This window comes from Physeter macrocephalus, chromosome 13, assembly GCF_002837175.3.
Source record: "Physeter macrocephalus isolate SW-GA chromosome 13, ASM283717v5, whole genome shotgun sequence".
In the NCBI taxonomy this organism is placed as follows: Eukaryota; Metazoa; Chordata; class Mammalia; order Artiodactyla; family Physeteridae; genus Physeter; species Physeter macrocephalus.
The window spans coordinates 42600557-42621814 of NC_041226.1; positions in this window are offsets into that span (position 1 = coordinate 42600557).

Here is a 21258-nt window from a genome sequence, read left to right on the forward strand (position 1 = left end):
TTGCTTTAGGTGCAAAGTTAGGTTGTTTATTCGAGATGTTTCCTGTTTCTTAAGGTAGGATTGTATTGCTATAAACTTCCCTCTTAGAACTGCTTTTGCTGCATCCCATAGGTTTTGGGTTGTCGTGTCTCCATTGTCATTTGTTTCTAAGTATTTTTTGATTTCCTCTTTGATTTCTTCAGAGATCACTTATTAAGTTATTAAATAGTGTATTTTTTAGCCTCCATGTGTTTGTATTTTTTACAGATCTTTTCCTGTAATTGATATCTAGTCTCATAGCGTTGTGGTTGGAAAAGATACTTGATATGATTTCAAATTTCTTAAATTTACCAAGGCTAGATTTGTGACCCAATATATGATCTATCCTGGAGAATGTTCCATGAGTACTTGAGAAAATGTGTATTCTGTTGTTTTGGGATGGAATGTCCTGTAAATATCAATTAAGTCCATCTTGTGTACTGTATCAATTAAAGCTTGTGTTTCCTTATTTATTTTCATTTTGGATGATCTGTCCTTTGGTGAAAGTGGGGTGTTAAAGTCCTCTACTGTGATTGTGTTTCTGTTGATTTCCCCTTTTATGGCTGTTAGTATTTGCCTTATGTATTGAGGTGCTCCTATGTTGGGTGCATACATATTTACAATTATTATATCTTCTTCATGGATCGATCCTTGATCATTATGTAGTGTCTTTCTTTGTCTTTTGTAATAGTTTTTATTTTAAAGTCTATTTTGTCTGACCTGAGAATTGCTACTCCAGCTTTCTTCTGATTTCCATTTGCATGGAATATCTTTTTCCATACCCTCACTTGCAGTCTGTTTTTGTCCCTAGGTCTGAAGTGGGTCTCTTGTAGACAGCATATATATGGGTCTTGCTTTTGTATCCATTCAGTCAGTCTGTCTTTTTGTGGGAACATTTAATCCATTTACATTTAAGGTAATTATTGATATGTATGTTCCTATTACCATTTACTTAATTGTTTCGGGTTTGTTCTTGTAGGTCTTTTCTTTCTCTTGTGTTTCTTGCCTAGAGAAGTTCCTTCAGCATTTGTTGTAAAGCTGGTTTGGTGGTGCTGAACTCTCTCAGCTTTTGCTTGTCTGTAAAGGTTTTAATTTCTCCATCAAATCTGAATGAGATCCTTGCTGGGTAGAGTAATCTTGGTTGTAGGTTGTTTTCCTTCATCACTTTAAATATGTCCTGCCACTCCCTTCTGGCTTGGAGAGTTTCTGCTGAAAGATCCGATGTTAACCTTATGGGGATTCCTTTGTGTGTTATTTGTTGTTTTTCCCTTGCTGCTTTTAATATTTGTTCTTTGTATTTAATTTTTGATATTTTGATTAATATGTGTCTTGCCATGTTTTTCCTTGGATTTATCCTGTTTGGGACTCTCTGTGCTTCCTGGACTTGATTGACTATTTCCTTTCCTATATTAGGGAAGTTTTAAACTATAATCTCTTCAAATATTTTCTCAGTCCCTTTCTTTTTCTCTTCTTCTTCTGGGACCCCTATCTTTCAAATGTTCTTTTGTTTAATATTGTCCCATAGGTCTCTACGACTGTCCTCAGTTCTTTTCATTGTTTTTTCTTTATTCTGCTCTGCAGTAGTTATTTACACTATTTTATCTTCCAGGTCACTTATCTGTTCTTCTGCCTCAGTTATTCTGCTACTGATCCCATCTAGAGTATTTTTAATTTCATTTATTGTATTGCTCATAATTGCTTGCTTCCTCTTTATTTCTTCTAGGTCCTTGTTAAATGTTTCCTGCAATTTTTCTATTCTATTTCCAAGATTTTGGATCATCTATACTCCCATTATTCTGAATTCTTTTTCAGGTAGACTGCCTATTTCCTCTTCAATTTTTAGGTCTGGTGAGTTTTTACCTTGCTTCTTCATCTGCTGTGTGTTTTTCTGTCTTTTCATTTTGCTTACTGTATTTGGGGTCTCCTTTTTCCAGGCTGCAAGTTCATAGTTCCCGTTGCTTTTGGTGACTGTCCCCAGTGGCTAAGCCTGGTTCAATGGGTTGAGTAGGTTTCCTGGTTGGGGAGACTAGTGCCTATGTTCTGGTGGATGAAGCTGGATCTTGTCTTTCTGGTGGGCAGGTCCACGTCTGGTGGTGTGTTTTGGGATGTCGCTAGCCTTATTATGATTTTAGGCAGCCTCTCTGCTAATGGATGGGGTTATAGTCCTGTCTTGCTATTTGTTGGGCATAGGGTGTCCCGCACTCTACGTTGCTGGTCGTTGCATGAAGCTGGGTCTTGGTGTTGAGATGGAGATCTCTGGGAGATTTTTGCCGTTTGATATTGCATGGAGCTGGGAGGTCTCTTGTGGACCAGTGTCTTTAAGTTGGTTCTCCCACCTCAGAGACACAGCCCGGACGCCTGGCTGGAGCACCAAGAGCCTTTAATCCACACGGCTCAAAATAAAAGGGAGAAAAAACAGAAACTAAAGAAAGAAAGGAAGGAAGAAAGGAATGAAGGAAGGAAGGAAGGAATGAAGGAAGGAAGGAAGGAAGGGAGGATGGAAGGAAGGAAGGGAGGATGGAAGGAAGGAAGGGAGGAAGGAAGAAAGGAAGGGAGGAAGGAAGAAAGGAAGGAAGAAATGAAGGAAGGAAGAAAGCAAGAAAGGAAGAAAGAGAGGAAGAAAGGGAGGAAGGAAGGAAGGAAAGGAGGAAGGAAGGAAGAAAGAAAGGAAGAAAGAAAGGAAGAAGATAAAATAAAGTAGGATAAGATAAAGGTATTAAAATAAAAAATAACTATTAAGAAGAAAAATTTTTTTTTAAAAAAAAAAGGTCGGTCAGAATCCTAGGACAAATGGTGAAAGCAAAGCTATACAGACAAAATCTCACACAGCAGCACACACATACACACTCTCAAAAAGAAAAAAAAGGGAAAATAATAATATATCTTGCTCCCAAAGTCCACCTCCTCAACTTGGGATGATTCGCTGTCTATTCAGGTATTCCACAGATTCAGGGCATTTCAAGTTGATTGTGGACATTTAATCCACTGCATCTGAGGCTGCTGGGAGAGACCTCCCTCTCTCCTCTTTGTTTGCACAGCTCCTGGGGTTCAGCTTTGGACTTGGCCCCGCCTCTGCACGTAGTTCGTCTGAGGGCGTCTGCTCTTCGCTCATACAGGACGGAGTTAAAGGAGCAGCTGATTCGGGGGCTCTGGCTCAGGCTGGGGGGAGAGAGGGGCATGGATGAGGGGCGAGCCTGCGGCGGCAGAGGCCAGAGTGACGTTGCAGCAGCCCAAGGCGCGCCGCGCGCTCTCCCGGGAAAGCTGTCCCTGGATACCTGGACCCCGGCAGTGGCGGGCTGCACAGGCTCAGGGGAGGGGATGTGTGGAGAGTGACCTCTGCTCGCACACAGGTCTCTTGGTGGTGGCAGCAGCATCCTAGTGTCCCACACCCATCTCTGGTGTCCACGCCAACAGCCGCGGCTCATGCCCGTTTCTGGAGCCCCTTTACGCGGTGCACTTAATCCCCTCTCCTCTCGCACCAAGAAACAAAGAGGCAAGAAAATGTCTCTTGTCTCTTTGGCAGCTCCGCACCCGTTTTTGGAGCTCCTTTAAGCAGCGCGCTTAAACCCCTCTCCTCGCGCACCAGGAACCGAAGAGGGAAGAAAAGGTCTCTTGCCTCTTCGGCAGCTCCAGACTTCTCCTGGACTCCCTCCCGGTTAGCTGTTGTGCACTAACCCCTTTAGGGTGTGTTCACCCCACCAACCCCAGACCTCTCCCTGGGATCCGACGGAAGCCCGAGCCTCAGCTCCCAGCCCCCGCCCTTCCCGGCGGGTGAGCAGACAAGCCTCTCGGGCTGGTGAGTGCCGGTCGACACCGATCATCTGTGCGGGAATCTCTCCGCTTTGCCTTCCGCACCCTGTTACTGCGCTCTCCTCTGTGGCTCTGAAGCTCCCCCCTCTGTCACCAGCAGTCTCCGCCCATGAAGAGGCTTCTAGTGTGAGGGAACCTTTCCTCCTTCACAGCTCCCTCCCACTGATGCAGGTCCCGTCCCTATTCTTTTGTCTCTGTTTATTCTTTTTCTTTTGCCCTACCCATGTACGTGGGGAGTTTCTTGCCTTTCGGGAGGTCTGAGGTCTTCTGCCAGCATTCGGTGGGTGCTCTATAGGAGCAGTTCCACGTGTAGATGTATTTCTGATGTATCTGTGAGGAGGAAGGTGATCTCTGCGTCTTACTCTTCCACCATCTTCTCTTTTCTCAAGGCCTGCTTTTTTAGGGTCAATTCCCTTAGAAGTTAAGCTTTCTGATGTTGTTGTTCTTTTTCTTTTTTCCCTTTTTTTCTCCCTGAGACCTGGAGGAAATACAAATCCACGCCACTTCAAATTAATTATTCTTTTGTATTTTTTGGAACCAGACAAATAACACAAATTCAATTCCTATACCTAGCCCATTGCCATAAGTTCTCATGGAGCAAGTTCTATTTTACTTCTAACAAGAGCCTGAAATATGACACCGGTCCTCTGTGCAAGAATCTCTCCGCTTTGCCCTCCGCACCCTGTAACTGCGCTCTCCTCTGTGGCTCTGAAGCTCCCCCCTCTGCCACCCACAGTCTCCGCCCGTGAAGGGGCTTCTAGTGTGTGGGAACCTTTCCTCCTTCACAGCTCCCTCCCACTGATGCAGGTCCCGTCCCTATTCTTTTGTCTCTGTTTATTCTTTTTTGCCATAAGTTCTCATGGAGAACTTATGCCATTGCCATAAGTTCTCATGGAGCAAGTTCTATTTTACTTCTAACAAGAGCCTGAAATATGAGAAAGAAATTTTCCTTACTTTCTGTCTTCAAATTCATTTTTTAGTTAACTATATTTTCTAATAGTATAGGTCTTTCTCTACTCCTAACTTTATGTGTGGTGAATTCCCATATAGTTCCCTACACTGCACAGGTGAAGGCTCACAGATTCCTAGCATATTCCCGCAGATGGACACATATTCAGTATATACAGCAACTTCAGCAATTCCTCATATTCTTGGCTTTGTCTTCCCAATTTATTCTGCCCTCAAAGAAATTCCATTTCTCTATGACATATACAACCACTCCTTTAAAAAATATAATTTTTGTTTTATGTAGCAATTTTAGATATCTTTTAACCAACGGTTTGTATTAAAGTAAACATAAGGATGTCTCAGTTTTTATAAATATTGATTTATTTAGTTCATTAAAAAGTGGATTCCATTTTGAAAATGGTAATTTAGTCCTACTTCAGAGCTATTTCAAGTAAATAGAGTTTACAAAATAGGTTGTAGAAACTTATTTCCGTTTCCCAAGTTTAAGACAGTAATTATTACTTATTAAGAGTTTGCTAATAATTATCTGAAAATTACTGATAATTATCCTTTTTGAAATAGTATACCACAAGTTTTCAGAATAGAGTTTTTTCTTTGGAATTTTGAGGTTAAAGAGACCTCATAGCAGCTTCTTTTACACATTTAAGACAGCAATACTCTGTCATGAAATGGTGTCGATACAGAAAATAAGTTATATATTCTTTTCTCAAACCTAAATGCTAATCTCTATCAGAGATTTCATAAAGCAGAATACTCCATATAAGCCAATATCTACCCACATGGTTTGATCAGACCTCACGGAAACCAAACTGTGCAAAGCTAAAAAAAAAAAAAAAAAAAAAAATTACTCATTTTATCTTTAAGTGAACTATAAAAGAATTATATTTTAAAAATATGAACAAATTCCCATAGTAATTGGCAAAAATGTAACTGTTAATTTACGTGTAGTAATAATTACAAGAGGTCTATTTCTTGTGTATTTGGAAACAAATATTCTGAGAAATTTAGATAAAAATTTATTTAATATATTTTCATTCATGCCCACTATGGCCAGTATTTATTTACTAGCGTTTTCAACATGGAGTCTCTACTGTAATCCATAGGTCTTGTTTTATTCTTGTCACTGACATTGAAGCTAATGGAATTTTGATCTTTTATACATCCATAATCTAAGGAAGAACCAATATGAATTATATCTGTGACAAAAGGACAAGGCGCTTATTGAATATCAAATGAACCTCTGTATTGTGAATTCCTTTATAAAAATCTCAGTAATCATATTTTAAATAAAAGCCAGAGAGACTGACTATTTTTGATTAGATATCAGAACAATGTATTTTTCTGTGTTACTCATTTTAGTAAAAGAATATTCACTATTTTGTTTTTACAAGGAACTCTTTATTTGTCCATAAACAATTTGTCTGTAAATTTAAGCAAAGATTTTTTCAGGATTCATAATCTATGAAGTCTATAAAGATTTGGGGTGAAGAGAATGACAGCACATGTCTGGTAGATCTTAAACTGTAATTTCAGGGATATAACTTAAAGTAAGATTAAAGAACAAGATAATCCTATGAACAATTCTTTTAATGTAGCATTTATTATTTTTTTTCTCTATTTGGTTTTCTACATACAATAACCAAGATATCTCTTTTAAAATTATTTTTTTGGCTAAGAATGATGTTATTTTTTTAACATATAGTATAACCTAGCTGATCTAGTCTTAACAAATGTATTAAACAGTTTATTATTTCCATATATATTATTGTTAACATATTACTTTCACACATACTATTACTTACACATAACATATTACTTACATACCATACTATTCTGAGGGTATGTGTAAGTGTGTATATGTAAATCTGTGTTTATATGTCTTCATAATAGAGTTCTTCTATCACTGAGTTTTCTGAACTCCTTGTTCACAATCTAAACAAAATAAGCGTGTCTTACATATTATTGATCAGAATAAAATACGCTACAGTGAAGTCTTGTGTGTATGTGTGTGTATACACATATATGTATGTGTGTTTGTATGTGTGTGTGTGGTTTTGTGCACACATATAGATACACACATAGGTGCATCAGGTATATGATTCTGCCAATCAGGATCACATAAGGAAATTTTAATTTACAACACTAAAAAATCAAAATCCAAAATAAACCCTTACTCTTTAACTTGTCCAGTGTCATAACTAAGTCATTCACATTTTCAATACTCAATATATTTTGTCCAATTGATTAGAGGAACTCAAATTTCTATGTTATTTGCCCTAATAGCCACAACTTTACAATATAAACGAAGTCAAAGGGTAAAGAAAATTTTCTATGGATGATCCAGCTCTAGAAATACCTTAAAAACTTACACCAAACCTATTTTAGTGTGTGTTTCCCAGATTCTGCTTCATTGCTCATTTGTAAAAACAAACATTTGCCATGAAGACATAACTGCCAATTTAGCCTAAATAAGACAAATGAGATAATAAGACCAGTGGCAGATTCGAGTTGACAAATCCTGCAGAATGCCCAGCTCCAAGTAAAAAGCTTTTCTTTCCTGCCAAAAGGTCTATATGCTAATACTAATTAATTTGCCAACCTTGGCCTTACATTGTTTGACAATATCTGAGCATCTCAATTTGTTACACTTGTGACATTAATTTGGATGTAAAATGTAGCTTGATCTAGTAATCTATGCAACCTCTTAACCCAACAAGCAATCATACAGAGGCATACTTTGCACTGAAAAGGCTTAGAAAGTAGAGAGAGTTTTTTTTAAGTTCAGGACATATTAATATGGAAAGGATAATATTATGGACATTGCAAATGTGACTTTCACCTGCTCATATCCTGGTTACAGCAGTAGAAGCAAAATAATGTATCTTATTTACTTTAATATTTGCTCTGACCCAGTTATACAAATATCTGTAACTTAGACATCAGTTCTGATGGATTTTGAAAAGTCAATTAAGAGTATTAAAAATTATGTATCCTTTGAATCTTTCCTGAGAGTTCCAAAAAATCACAGGTATTGAAGCCTCGTATATATTTCAATCAGGTTTTCCTTATTATTTAATAGAAAAATTAAGGTACTCTTGATAAAGTTAATTTTGTATATTAGAGTAGAAATAAGTTAAAATTTCAGTTTAGAGAAATCTAGTATTTAAAAATAACAAGATAGGCACTTAGAGTTAAGAAATGTTTGCTTCATTCCTTTAAAAAGTACCCTAGGTTAAGCAATACTACAAGTGTATAGACGAAGGGCAGGTATCATAAAAAAATATTTATTTTGAACAAGTATGAATTGGTGTGACTCATTCATTTAAGAAGTAGGTTGGACTCTCAGGATTTTAATTCAAACTTTGTAAATGTCAGTAAGACATTTAGTTCCTGAGAGATAGACAAAGGTGAATGTGAAACATTTTGTAATTACAAAATTATATTAATCTTACCATTATGAAATTAAGGAAAAATATTTGTATTGCTTGAGAAAACCACATTTAAAACAATAAACCCTCCAAACAGATAGATTTGGGAAAATTTTTGACAATTCATGATAATACTAACAATTTATTTAAATAGAAAGTATTTTAAATTTCACTTAAAATAAATTTATAGAAGTTTTAAGAGCTTAAAATACTTTAAAATTATAAAAATAAAAATTTGACAAAATATTTTGAATTCTTATCTTCAGAATGAATCCTTATCAAAGTATTTTTAATTCTTTTTGTATTGAGTCAGAGTAAATAAAATATAAAAACCATTCAATTTTTTTTAATTCTTAAAATGTATTCAAAAATGTTTCTACAATCTCTCTAACTCCACTATTGACATAAAAGTATAGAAATATAGAATTGAAAAGAATTTAGAGGTCATATGAACTCACTTCCAGACAAATGCAAATTCAATGCTTAAATATTTTCTTCACAAGTGTGGTAGGCTGCCTCTAAGACGGTTCCCAGTGATTACTTCTCCTAGTATTTATGCCTTATCTTATATAATTCTCTTTCCTTGATTGTGAGCTGGATCTAATGTCTCACATCTAACAAACAGAATATGGCAAAATTTATGGGATGTCACATCTAAATTAGATTGCAAATAGACTATGACTTCTGTCTGGCTTGTCCTTCCTCACTTTCTCATTCACTTGGAAGTAGGGAATATATCACAAAACAAAATAGAAGTTTCATCCAGGGGTTTCATAGTAGTCAAGGCTCTCCAGAGTCTCCACTGCACGGGGCATGTTTGAAGGCAAAAGAGGCTGAAGAGGGCCCAAACACAGCCCACTCAGGGAAGCAGCCCTTCCCATCTCTCACCTAACTTTTATTTTTCCCATGGAGTCCTTCTAGCAGTATGTGCAAGTTGCATCATTCCCAGGGCAACCATAACTCATCAAAGAGTTTAACAATAAACAATTCTGATAACCAAGTTTAATATGCTTGATATATCATTGTTCAGATTGTCAACACATTCCAGGGGGCAGGTAAATCCAGGGTCATATTCTCAGTTGTTCCTGGATATGGAGTGTAAATTTAGACCCACTGTTAACACTTTAACAATAGTCTTCCCCTGAACTCTAGATACAGTCATGTCATATAATTTTAACACCTTTTAATATCTCTTTTGGAAGATATATATATACATATATATTTTTAAAAATTGGGGTATAGTTGATTTACAATGTGTTAGTTTCAGGTGTACAGCAAAGTGAATATGTAATACATATACATATATCTACTCTTTTTAAGACTTTTTTCTATCTAGGCCATTACAGAGTACGGAGTAGAGTTCCCTGTTGAAAGATATATTTTTGACATTGCAAACAAAAAGATAGATTTTTCTTGTCTGTAGCCAACAGGATAGGCAAAATTTTGTGAATGTTAGTATGATTGACTAGATATGTTAGTCTTGATCACATCTTTTCACTTTTTGAATATTTTATAATCAATTTGATTTTACTTTTTAACTCTTCATTTACTACTATTTATAATTCTAAAAAAATAAATGTGAGAGATGAATTTAAATATATATCTAATTATTCTGAAAATAAATTTATTTCTTCTTCAGTCCAGTTAGTTTCCATGGAAGCTGTATCAGTTAAGACTTGAAAATCAGTTTTTCCAAATAATGTTCTATTCTGTGATTTTTTTCATTGGGATATCCTTTTTTACTCAATTCCTTTCAAACAGTAAATCTTTTATTATACCAAATACCATTAGATGTGTTATTAAAGTTTTCCACACCAAATATATATTCACAATATACCAGTGGTGTTTCACTTATATTAAATATTCCCAATAAGACAAGCAGTTATTAAAAGTCACTGTTTATTAAATTTAGGGTCTATCAAAGCTGTGCTCCCAGTCATAACCTAGTTACAAATAATCGGCTTTGACAAATACTGTATTTTAAATAACATTGTGTACAATGATTTGTCTACTTCCCACTAAGATGATATATTGCAGATTGTATTTTTCCCTGTTTCCACCAGTTGTGTTATCAGGAAACTTTTCCTACTTAATGCTTCTCTGTGGCACTCTTCACAATTTGGGCCTTTGAGACTCTTTCCATGAGTGAGCTCCTCTCGCCTTTACTTCCATGATACTCAGTTATACTCTTCACAACCTATTTGATTTTATGGTCATCAACATATAAAAGAGCTTCTCCTATTCAAGGGGTTATACCTTCTCTCAAAGGGTCGCTCAGGAAAATTGCCTCATCATTTTATGAATATATGTGCTCAACACACCTGTTGCTCATCATTTTTCTGAGTCTTGCCAAATTTGGCTAGTTTCCTGCCAAAGAAATCCCGTTAAAATCTCTATATGGAACACAATGTACATTTTAACACTGTGGCATGCTTCCAAAAGTGCTATTTCTGCTTGACTCAAAACACTTTGTTACAAATCAATGGTTCCTGAATCCCTTCAAGACCACTAGGACCAGTGTTGACTTTGCTCTACACTTGCCCTTGTTATTGTTGAGCATGATTGTAGTATAGAAAAAATTATATTTACACACACATATTGCGGTTATTGGGAAATCATTAATTGTTCATTTTCTACTTCTAAAATCTGTTCATTCTACATGTACCATAAGAACTTCCCAGAGAGTGTTTCTTTGGAGATTTAGAAGAGAAAAACAATTAGTGTGGACCCTGCATCATCCGTATATTAACCTTCCTTATAATCATCAAACTCTTTTCAATTCCCATTCTTTAGTTTATCACATTTCCAATTAGCATATTCAGAACAGCAGAGCAGGCTTTAGCACACCAAGCAAACTATAGAAATACAACATCCCTCATATCCTGGCAACTGCTTCAACAGTACATCAGCCTGGTTCACACTTATCTAATGCACAAGTGATCAACCATTGTACAATCACAGGTCTGTGCAATTCAAAGGTAGTATCTCCTTTAGATTCTAGCATAAGAGCTCAATTAGTGAACAGAATTTATAAACCTTTAACTAAAAGAAGTTTCCAAAAGGACCAAGATTCAGTAGAGTCATTAAAGAGTGCTGAATCACATTTTTTTCCTCTGGATTACACAGAAAACTTTTTTTGCAAAGTTCCTACCTCATCTTCAGTGCAATGGACATTTCTCAGAAGGAAGCAGTGCTGGCGGTCTTCCAGAGGGAACAAAAACTAATGTTGGTCATTCTCTTGCCTTGAGACACTGTTGATGGAAAAAAAAAAAACCATTGTTTTCCTGGTGTTATCACTCACTTCCAAGTTCCTTACTTTACTACCTACCACTTCTCCTGCTTTTAGTTATCCCTAGATTTACCTGGATTCTTCCTACCTGAATTGGGTTGAGGAATTCAGGCACAATCCTCAACCATAACATTGGCAAAGGGTGTAACTGCACCAATGTCTTCTCTTTCATCCATTCATGTCACTGGATTTGAAAGGAATAGAGATATCTCTCACACAAAACACAGTCAAAGCTGTGAACATAAGGCCCATCCAACCAGGAATTCTTTTGGAATTAATGCTGTGAAGTTTGAAGTCAGTAATAAAGTTATGTGTCAAAATGTCTCTCTCAATTGGAGCCAACAAACTGAATCAAGGTCTTAGTATCATGTGATACTACATTACAACAGAAACAATTTGTCAAGTGGAAAAGACAAAGTTGTATTATGGTATCATCTCCTACACATGTATTCTCACTTCTGCACCCCAAATAACCCCATTTTATATCCTCCCTATTAAAATGTTAAATCCAGTCATCTGATCATGCAGACAAGCTCTTTTTCCTTTTCCACTTTTTATCAAATGTTTTAAGTGCCTCTTTCAATTTCTTATCAAAATATTACTCTGAAGGTGAGAATGTATGGAATATGTCCAAATAATATGATGCTTTTAGCTGAACCATACATCATAGTCATTGTGAAATAGGTCCTGTAAGTTGAGAAAATAGATGTGGATGCTCCAACTTGAAATAATTCACATTGTTTCTATCTTTTTATAACATTTTGGATAATTGCTTCAGTAATGACATTCACAAGAAAACAAACAAAACAAACAAACAAAAACAGAGAATGTACAAACACTTAGAAATTCTCTGGAAGCTATAAGTGATGGCCTAGTATGATCTAACTGATAATTATCAGCTGGATTTTGTCTCTGTGGAATTCATTCCACAGCAAGTAAAGAAAAAGAAAAAAAGACCTTTTCCTGCCATTCTGAAGAGCCATAGGCAACTATTAGTACTTCAATGGAGAACAAAGAAATTTACCTTCATTCAGTCCAACTGGTAGTACCCATGGAGACTCATCTCTTATACTCAGCCTGCTACTTCAAATATTGTTTTAAACATCCCATTCCAGCCTCTTCAGAACTTTCTGCTAGGTTTTTTAGGGACCATCCAACACATACTACCTTTTCTTCATTCTTTGGGGTTCCTGAAGTCCTTCAAGTTTAGGGATTTCCACATGTGCATATTTTCAATTTTCCAATTGTCTGTGACCCATTAACCAAACACATAGGTAGGTTATCTCCACTGCCCAAGAATTTGTAAAAAATCCACAGACATACCTTGAGAATAAGCTTCTAGCGTTTGTACAAAAGTTAAATGTACTACTGCAAGTAATTTAGCCTACTGTATGGGTTTTCCTTTTCCTACTCTTACAAGAACTTTTTCTCCATCAGCTGAATTGCTGAAATTTCCATTCTTCTGAGAGTTATCATAGGTACACCATGTTACTTGCATTGTTTTATTAAGAAGAGAGTCATAGGGCTTCCCTTGTGGCGCAGTGGTTGCGCGTCCGCCTGCCGATGCAGGGGACCCGGGTTCGCGCCCCGGTCTGGGAGGATCCCGCATGCCGCGGAGCGGCTGGGCCCATGGGCCATGGCCGCTGGGCCTGCGCGTCCGGAGCCTGTGCTCCGCAACGGGAGAGGCCACAGCAGAGGGAGGCCCGCATACCACAAAAAAAAAAAAAAAAAAAAAAGAAGAGAGTCATATGATCAGGTAATCCATCAATGGGTTCTGGGAGAAAGAAGGTCCTAGGTTTCATCGATTGTCATGCAAATAGTAGCCATATTATGTGACAATCCTCCTGAGGCAACACCTACAGTATTCAGTATTCAGCACACACAGACGCACACACACAATTTTCACTTGATAAATAAACTCTCTTGGGAAACATCCTCATAATAATCTCAATTGTCTCAGTCATAGGCTCAGAGTTTCCCTTTTGTCTTCTGATACACTTTCTCTCGATTATTCTAGTCTTTTCCCCATCCACAGCTCCCATGTAGGATAGTTAAGAAAGCAAATCCATTATTGTGTCCATATGTCTTTAGTATTCGGTGCTGTCTCTACTAGAGCCTAATACCAAGGGAACAGTTTCTACTGAAAAGAACAATATATAATAGCAGCATGTGGTAGCTTTTAGGTCTGTGACTCTAGGAGCCTATAATAAGGGGTTGGGGAAGCATGACCTGACTTCTGTCACTAAGTCCAATGAGCATGGTGGTGAGTTGGTAAAAATCTAATATCATATATTCATTTGGACCTTATGGTCCCAGTGGACTAGACAAGTCCTGTTCTGTAACACTTTTTATTTCATACCATATGAAATTCTATTTAGATGTCTATTTGAATAGTCTTCTTCTAGTCACTTAGTTCTTTCACTTTGCCTCTTTTAAAGAGATAATTAAATTCCCCAAATTAGGAAGGTGCATAATTTGGAATGAGATATATCCACTAAATATGGACTGTCTTCTTACTAGTTAAATTCTTCAGAAACAGTAATTATCTCTATTTTTGGGGAAAACTCTTGAGGCACCAGGCAACTAATTTCCCAAATTGCATAGTCTTAGCCAATTTCTAAATTTTTGAAATTCATCAACCATTATCTATAAGACTTACGTGTAAATTTGTTGTCAAGCTTTTTTTTTTTTACTTCATTTTCCCATTCTGCTACTAGTATAATGCCAAAAACACAGTGATTCAGCCTGCTCTTCACCAATATCATGACCAAATTTGTCCTCACAAAAAGTATGATAATACAATGTAGAATTTTAATACCTTTGACAATGTGGTAAAATTGTATTGAGTTTCCACTCATATAAAGGCAAATGTAAGGTTTTTAAAATTTTCCGCTCTAAGTATGAAAACAAAGCGTTAACACAATGTCACATTATACCAATCTCTGTTAGTCTGTTGCATATTTTAGATAGTTCCTATCTGGTACTGCTATTTAGTGTACTATATTATTCATTCCTTGTTAGTAAAGCATCAGTCTCCATGACCCTCTTACCTTTCTCATTAATCAAATTGTTGTAGGGTGCATTGATATTATTACCCCCACTTCTAACATTTTTAAAACAAAGTTGAAAATTTCTACAGCAGGTTCTTATTAGTTATCCATTTTATACATATTAGTATATATGTGTCAATCCCAATCTCCCAATTCATCACTGCTGTATAAAAAATAAAATAAAATAAAATTCAGAAAAAAAAACACCTAAAAATAGTGTTACCATATGATCCAGCAATCCCACTCCTCTGCATATATCCAGAAAAGACGAAAACTCTAATTCAAAAAGATACATGCACCCCAATATTCATTGCAGAACTGTTTACAATAGCCAAGACATGGAAGCAACCTAAATGTCCATTGACAGATGAATGGATAAAGAAGATGTGGTACATGTATGCAATGGAATATTACTTAACCATAAAAAAGAATGAAATAATGCCATTTGCAGCAACATGGATGGACCTAGAGATCATACTGAATGAGGTAAGTCAGACAGAATGAACCTAGAAATTATCATATTAAGTGAAGTAAGTCGGACAAAGACAAATATCATATGATATCAATTACATGAGGAATCTAAAAAAATGATACAAATGAACTTATTTAGAAAACATTTCTAAATGTTTTCACAGACATAGAAAAGCAAACTTATGGTTATCAAAAGGGAAATGGGGGAGGGATAAATTGGGAATATGGGATTAACTTATACACACTACTATATATAAAATAGATAAACAAGGACCTACTCTATAGCACAGGGAACTAAATTCAATATCGTATAATAACTTATAAAGGAAAATAATCTGAAAAAGAATATGCGTACATATATATAGGTGTGTATATATATACACATATATAATATATACACATAAATATGTACATATATAAAACTGAATCACTTTGTTGTATACCTGAAACATTGTAAATCGACTATACCTCAATTTAAAAAAATATAATCACAAAAAAGTTTTATGAAACACCATTGTAATATTCATTGTGATATTAGAATTTAGATAAATTCTTTTATAAAAAAAAAAGAAAGTTGAAAATTTCTGTTGCCCTTTGTGAATTCTATATTACCTAGTACTCATTACCAAACTTCATATCCAATTTATTCTGAATGAAATTTGACCTAAAGGAGATAACAGCAATGTTTGCCATTTATGTCGCTTTCATTGCAATTATGTATTTAGGGATATTTTGCTTCCAGTACTTTGATCTGCAATTTTTTTCACTTGTGAATAATTTCATTCATTGAATGCCTTACAAGAAAGTATCTCCATAACCACCCAATTCCACTGAAGTCCTTGCAGTGCCTCTTCACTGTCATAGGCAGGAATGCTGTTGTATTTGGGACGTGTATCCAACAAGCCAAAGAAGAATTGCTTCACACACCCTGATATTTAACCTAAACATTTCACACAACCATAGAGATCATGCTGGGAGATGCAGTTTCAAGTTCTCGGACTAAACATATGAGATGAATTGTGCACCATGTTTCAGCCTTTCTATTTAGTTATCCTTTCATTTTACTTATTTTAAACTCACCCAGTAGAGGATATATTGAATGTGACAAGATCCTTTAAGAGGTGTTTAAAGGATGTAAAGTAGATGTTTTGTGGGTACTTATTTTTTTCTATTTTACTTCCCTCTTCTTTTTTTAAATAAATAGCAGAACAACTCTGCCTGGCTTAATCTTTTTCTTCTTTTAAACCATTACCCTTAGGCTCATTTTTCTTTCTCTTTCTTTGGCCTTTTTGAATTGCTCTAACCTTTTACACACTCTCAAACTCCATGGAAGATAATTCAGGAAGTTAATCTACTACTACATTTTAATGCCCTTTTGCTCCCTAAACAGGAAGATTGGAGTTTCACTGAATTTTATTGTTCTCAACATTGTTTGGGGGAGCAGCATGCCATTAGGGACAACTCTATTTTGATTACCATATAACCAATGAAATGGCATTGCCCCTCTTAGCATTTTCATTGTTCAATACGTATGTTCCATTTTAACATGGAATAGGATATAGGACAATTCTCAGTTTTTTTGAACACTCACTTGACTCTGGCTTTTACCACCTTGAAGAGGAGAGATCTGCTACCTTTTTGTCACTAATGAATTGAATGCCAAAACCACAACTAATTTTAGGTAACTACTTATTCCAAATAGATCCCTTTATTCTGTAATATCTAACTATCAAAGTGTTAGATTAACCTTAATTTTCTTCCAATCTTCAAAAGAGTACTGGAACATCATTATGAACCATTTCTTTTTGCCATATACTGACCTCAAATTATTTACCTGGTTATTCTCTAGCTGACAGTTTCACTTTTGCCAACACAGTCAATAGTAGTCACTGTACATTTTATGTTCTAGCTATTTTCACAGGTTCTTTTGTTCTATTCAACTGTAGTCAAATTTACATCATATAAATTCCATTAAAAGGAGAAATTCCTAGTCACATGTGGCAAGATTTTCACTATTTCAGACTATGGATGGATTGGCCACCATCCAGAGATCAAAGTCTTATCAGTTCCTTTCTTCCATATTGTCTTTCACCTTATAAATCTTTTGCTATACATGTTGAATAGGTGTGTTTATATCAGTTCTATTTCTGCCCCTAATCTGCCTGCTATACAACCATTGATTCAATGTCACATGATACTAAGTTTAGAATCTATGAAAAGATTCACAAGAAATAAGTCCCCAACTCATTTTGCTTCCATTAAATGACACACAATAGGCACACTGGTGAGCAATTCTTTGTGCAATTGTGAACGATTTTTCTTTGGTTTTTTGGATACAGGTCTCTAACATACCAGCATCCCTGCCTATGATAGGTACACTAACTTGCATTTGTTTGGAGAGGTGAGGCTCCACCTCAAGCACAGCTTTCAGGTCTCTGCACTGCACAGGTGCACTTTGCTATAAAAACAAAAACAAAAAAACAGAAGTTGAAGTCAATTCTGTCCACTTTAATTCATTAAACATATCCCTGCCATTTCTTTCCTATCATTTATACTTTGCATGTCACATAACCCATTAAGGAATATATGTCAAGGCACATACCTCTCATTACAGCTGCAATCCACTGGTCAATGTACCACAATAAAAAAATTATGAGTGAGATGCAACTGCTCAGCTTAGTAGAACATAGATAAGGTATCATTCCACATTTATTTCTGGAGGCAGTAGTCCTGGACCACACTTCTAGGAATTTCTGAATCTAGGATAATAGTTTTGAGCAGCTGCTATCTTTTTATCTAATATGGTATTTGAATATGTCAGCACTATGGTTATCAGCCTTTAGACATATTTTGTCAAATATATTTTGCGATTGTGGAGTGGAGAAACAGACTCAATATTCAAGATGTGTCTGACTGGCAAAAATCACAGAAGGCTTATTAACCCCTGTTTTGGGAAAATTTTTTCTGCATAACAAGCTTAGTAGCTCTAAACAATCATCATCTATTTATTCACATTTCTTTCTGTTGACAGCTTGGTAAGCCAGGCTCAGCTGGGCAGTTCTTTTGCTGGTCTTGCCTGTGGTGACTCATGCAACTTTCGTTATCTGGGGCCAGATGGTCCTAAATGAACTCATTACATATCTGGGGCTTTTGCTGCTTGGCTGGACATTCTTTGTCCATGTGATGTCTCTCTTCACATGATTTCTCATCTTCAAGGAGGCTAAACTCTGCTTACACAAAAAATAAGTGTCTCAGGATTGTAAGATGGCACATTCTATTGGTGGAAGCAAGCCATAGGGCCATACAAGATTCAAAAGGAGAGGGAATAGATTTCACCTCTTGTGAGAGGAAAGGAAAAAAAAAAAGTGATATTTTAATCATCACCACCCTCTCAATCAGCTCACTGTATTTCTAGTTAAGAATGGCATTACATTGCAATGAAGGATAGTATTGTGGTTAAGGATAGAATTTTATTGTAACATCTTCTGGAAAAACCCAAACGAAATTTTTGGGCAACCCAATAGTTACCAGAGACTGGCAACTAATGAGAGGTAACAATATATAAGGCAGTAGAACATTGTGGTTAAAATCTCAGATTTTGGAACCAATTTGTTTAGGTTTGATTATTGGCTTCTTCATCTAACATTTGTGTACCTTAATCAGGCTATTAAAGATATCTGTGACTTTCTTTTTCCTTTGCACAATAAGAATAATAATTATAATAACATTAGTGTCATAAGGTTGCTGTGAGGATTAAATGAGCTAATGGTCTAGCAACTGAGTATTTTAAGAACTGAATAAATGTTATAAATCATTTTCATACATTAATTACATTATACATTGCTCATCACATAGTTATTTCTTTAAAAATTTTTATAAATGATTATTGAGAAGTCACAGAATTTTCCCACATGTTACAGTTAATTCCAGATAGACTGGTTTTCAAATGTTATTTAAAATTTAAAGTAAGGACTTTTTGCTCTGATAAATTATTGGTTTTAACACATCCATTTTAGCTTATAAATATGTCTTTGATTTCTAATTGTTATGTATTAGAAATTTCTCCAATAATTTTCCCATAATTGACATGGTGATATCCTCAAGTACTTGATAAAAATGTTATGCAATTTTTGTCCTGTTACCAAGACAACAAAACACTACTAAGGACCTCTCATTATTCTTTTGTTCTGCCTCCTGTGGGATTGAAAATTAATCTTTTTTTTTCTTTCATTTTTACTATGCTGGAAAGCTATATACTATATCTTATTATAGTAATTTTCCTTAAAGTTTTAGCATGCTTATTTTTTTTTAATATTTCTCTAACCCATCCGTGTTAAAGATGTTAGCTTGTTATAAAATTTCTCTAAATACTACTTACCCACCTGATAAGTTTTTTGTCTTGTAAAATTGTATTTATCTTTTTTTAAAGCAAACAAAATTGGTGTATTTATTTCATAAGCTTTCTATACTTAGTCTAATTTATTGACACGCTTTATTTATGTTTGCTCACTTATTTTTTGCCCTTCACTTTTTAATGGGCTCACAATTTTTCTTGCCCAAGTACATCATTCAGTAAATTTTTGGCAAACATCTAGAGCAATAAACTCTATTGGTGAAAATGGTTTGATTTTTTTTTTAACTCAGTAATATATGTTTAGCTAGATATAGAGACAAATATTGAGATTTATTTTCTTTCACTGTAGTGACTTATGTAGTCCACCTGATAGAATGTCCTACACCAGATTATAGATTTTTAATTCTGGTAGTTTTTAATATTTTCCCATTTGCCTTGAAACTTTATTTTATAATTTATTTTTGCTAGGTATTAATTGCCCTTATGTTTGTTTCTATGTTTGTCTTACTCAGCAGTGGAATATATTTTTATTCTAAAGTATGTTTTTGTCAATTACAGAAAAGTTTGAATCTTGTTTATTTGAATTTGGATGCTCTCTCAATTATCCCATTTTCTTCTACTGGAATTTCCATTAAATTTCATTTAGAACCACTCAATCTATCTTTTATATTTTTATCTCATAATGTCTTAGATGCCTATCTCAATTCTAATTATTGACTCATTAATTCTCTCTTTTCCTGTTCCCTGACTGCTATTTATCCTATCATTTTCTTTTCATCTTAATAACGTTTTTATATTTCTGCAATTCAATTTTTTCTTTTTCTGTCTTCTAATCTTGTTTTATGGATGATATTTTCTTCATAGTCACTCTGAGCATTGACAATACACTTATTTTAATATCTTCAGAGCACTCTGATGTTTTCAGTTCAACATTGTGAATTCAACTGTTTGTTGTGGATTTGTTAGCTTTTCTCTCTGGCTTTGGGTTTCTCTGTACAACATAATTTTGTTCTGAGGGTCCACATTTCATATGAGGTTTTCTTTCTCTACATCCATTCTTTTTTTTCCAGCATTTTGACAGTTGTCTTACACCTCAGCTGCTTCCTAGGGACCACAGATCAGAAGGAATATTGTTTGTGGATACCTTCAAGAGGATGGCATAATAACCTTCAACAGTGCCGACAGGTATGAGGCTTCTGCACATAAAATTAGTTCTGATTATTTTTTTCTCTTTTCTAAAGGCAAATAGTGAATTATGGACCCTAAACTAAGGAGATAGTTGGATCTTCTTCTGCTTCCTTCTCTTGTACACAAGCACAGTACCAGTTCCAGCCTTCACCCAGAATTTGTTTACCTCCAACGCTCACTATTTGTGGGGTTTGTTTCATCCTGTATCCTTGCCAGGATTGAGGTTCTGGGTCCCATTATCTTCTCATGATATCCAGGTATCTGTCTTAAGCTCCCACTCACTAATGTGAGTTTCCCCTCTGACCCATAAAATCAGTTCTGTGGGATGGAGAAGACTATGGAAGCCTTGAATGTCACATGTTGAAGAGGACAGAGGAACCATTAGCTAGGGTCTCTGAATAACTGTGGAGAAGACCTGTCTCATGGACCTGTTCATCTGCTCACTATTGACATGAGCAAGAGGCAGACTGCTCTTGTGCTGAGCCATTATATATCTGAGACATTGTTATCAGAGGCTAGGCACCCTGACTAATGAACTGTCTGACTTAGTGTTTTATGTCTTCTCGTGACTGCATCCTTTTATTAAGTGCTGGATCTTCTGTTGCACTATAGTGATAAAAAGAAGATTGCAATTTTTAATTTTTTTTTTTTGTCTGAAGAGTCATTTGTCTGTTGGAGTCT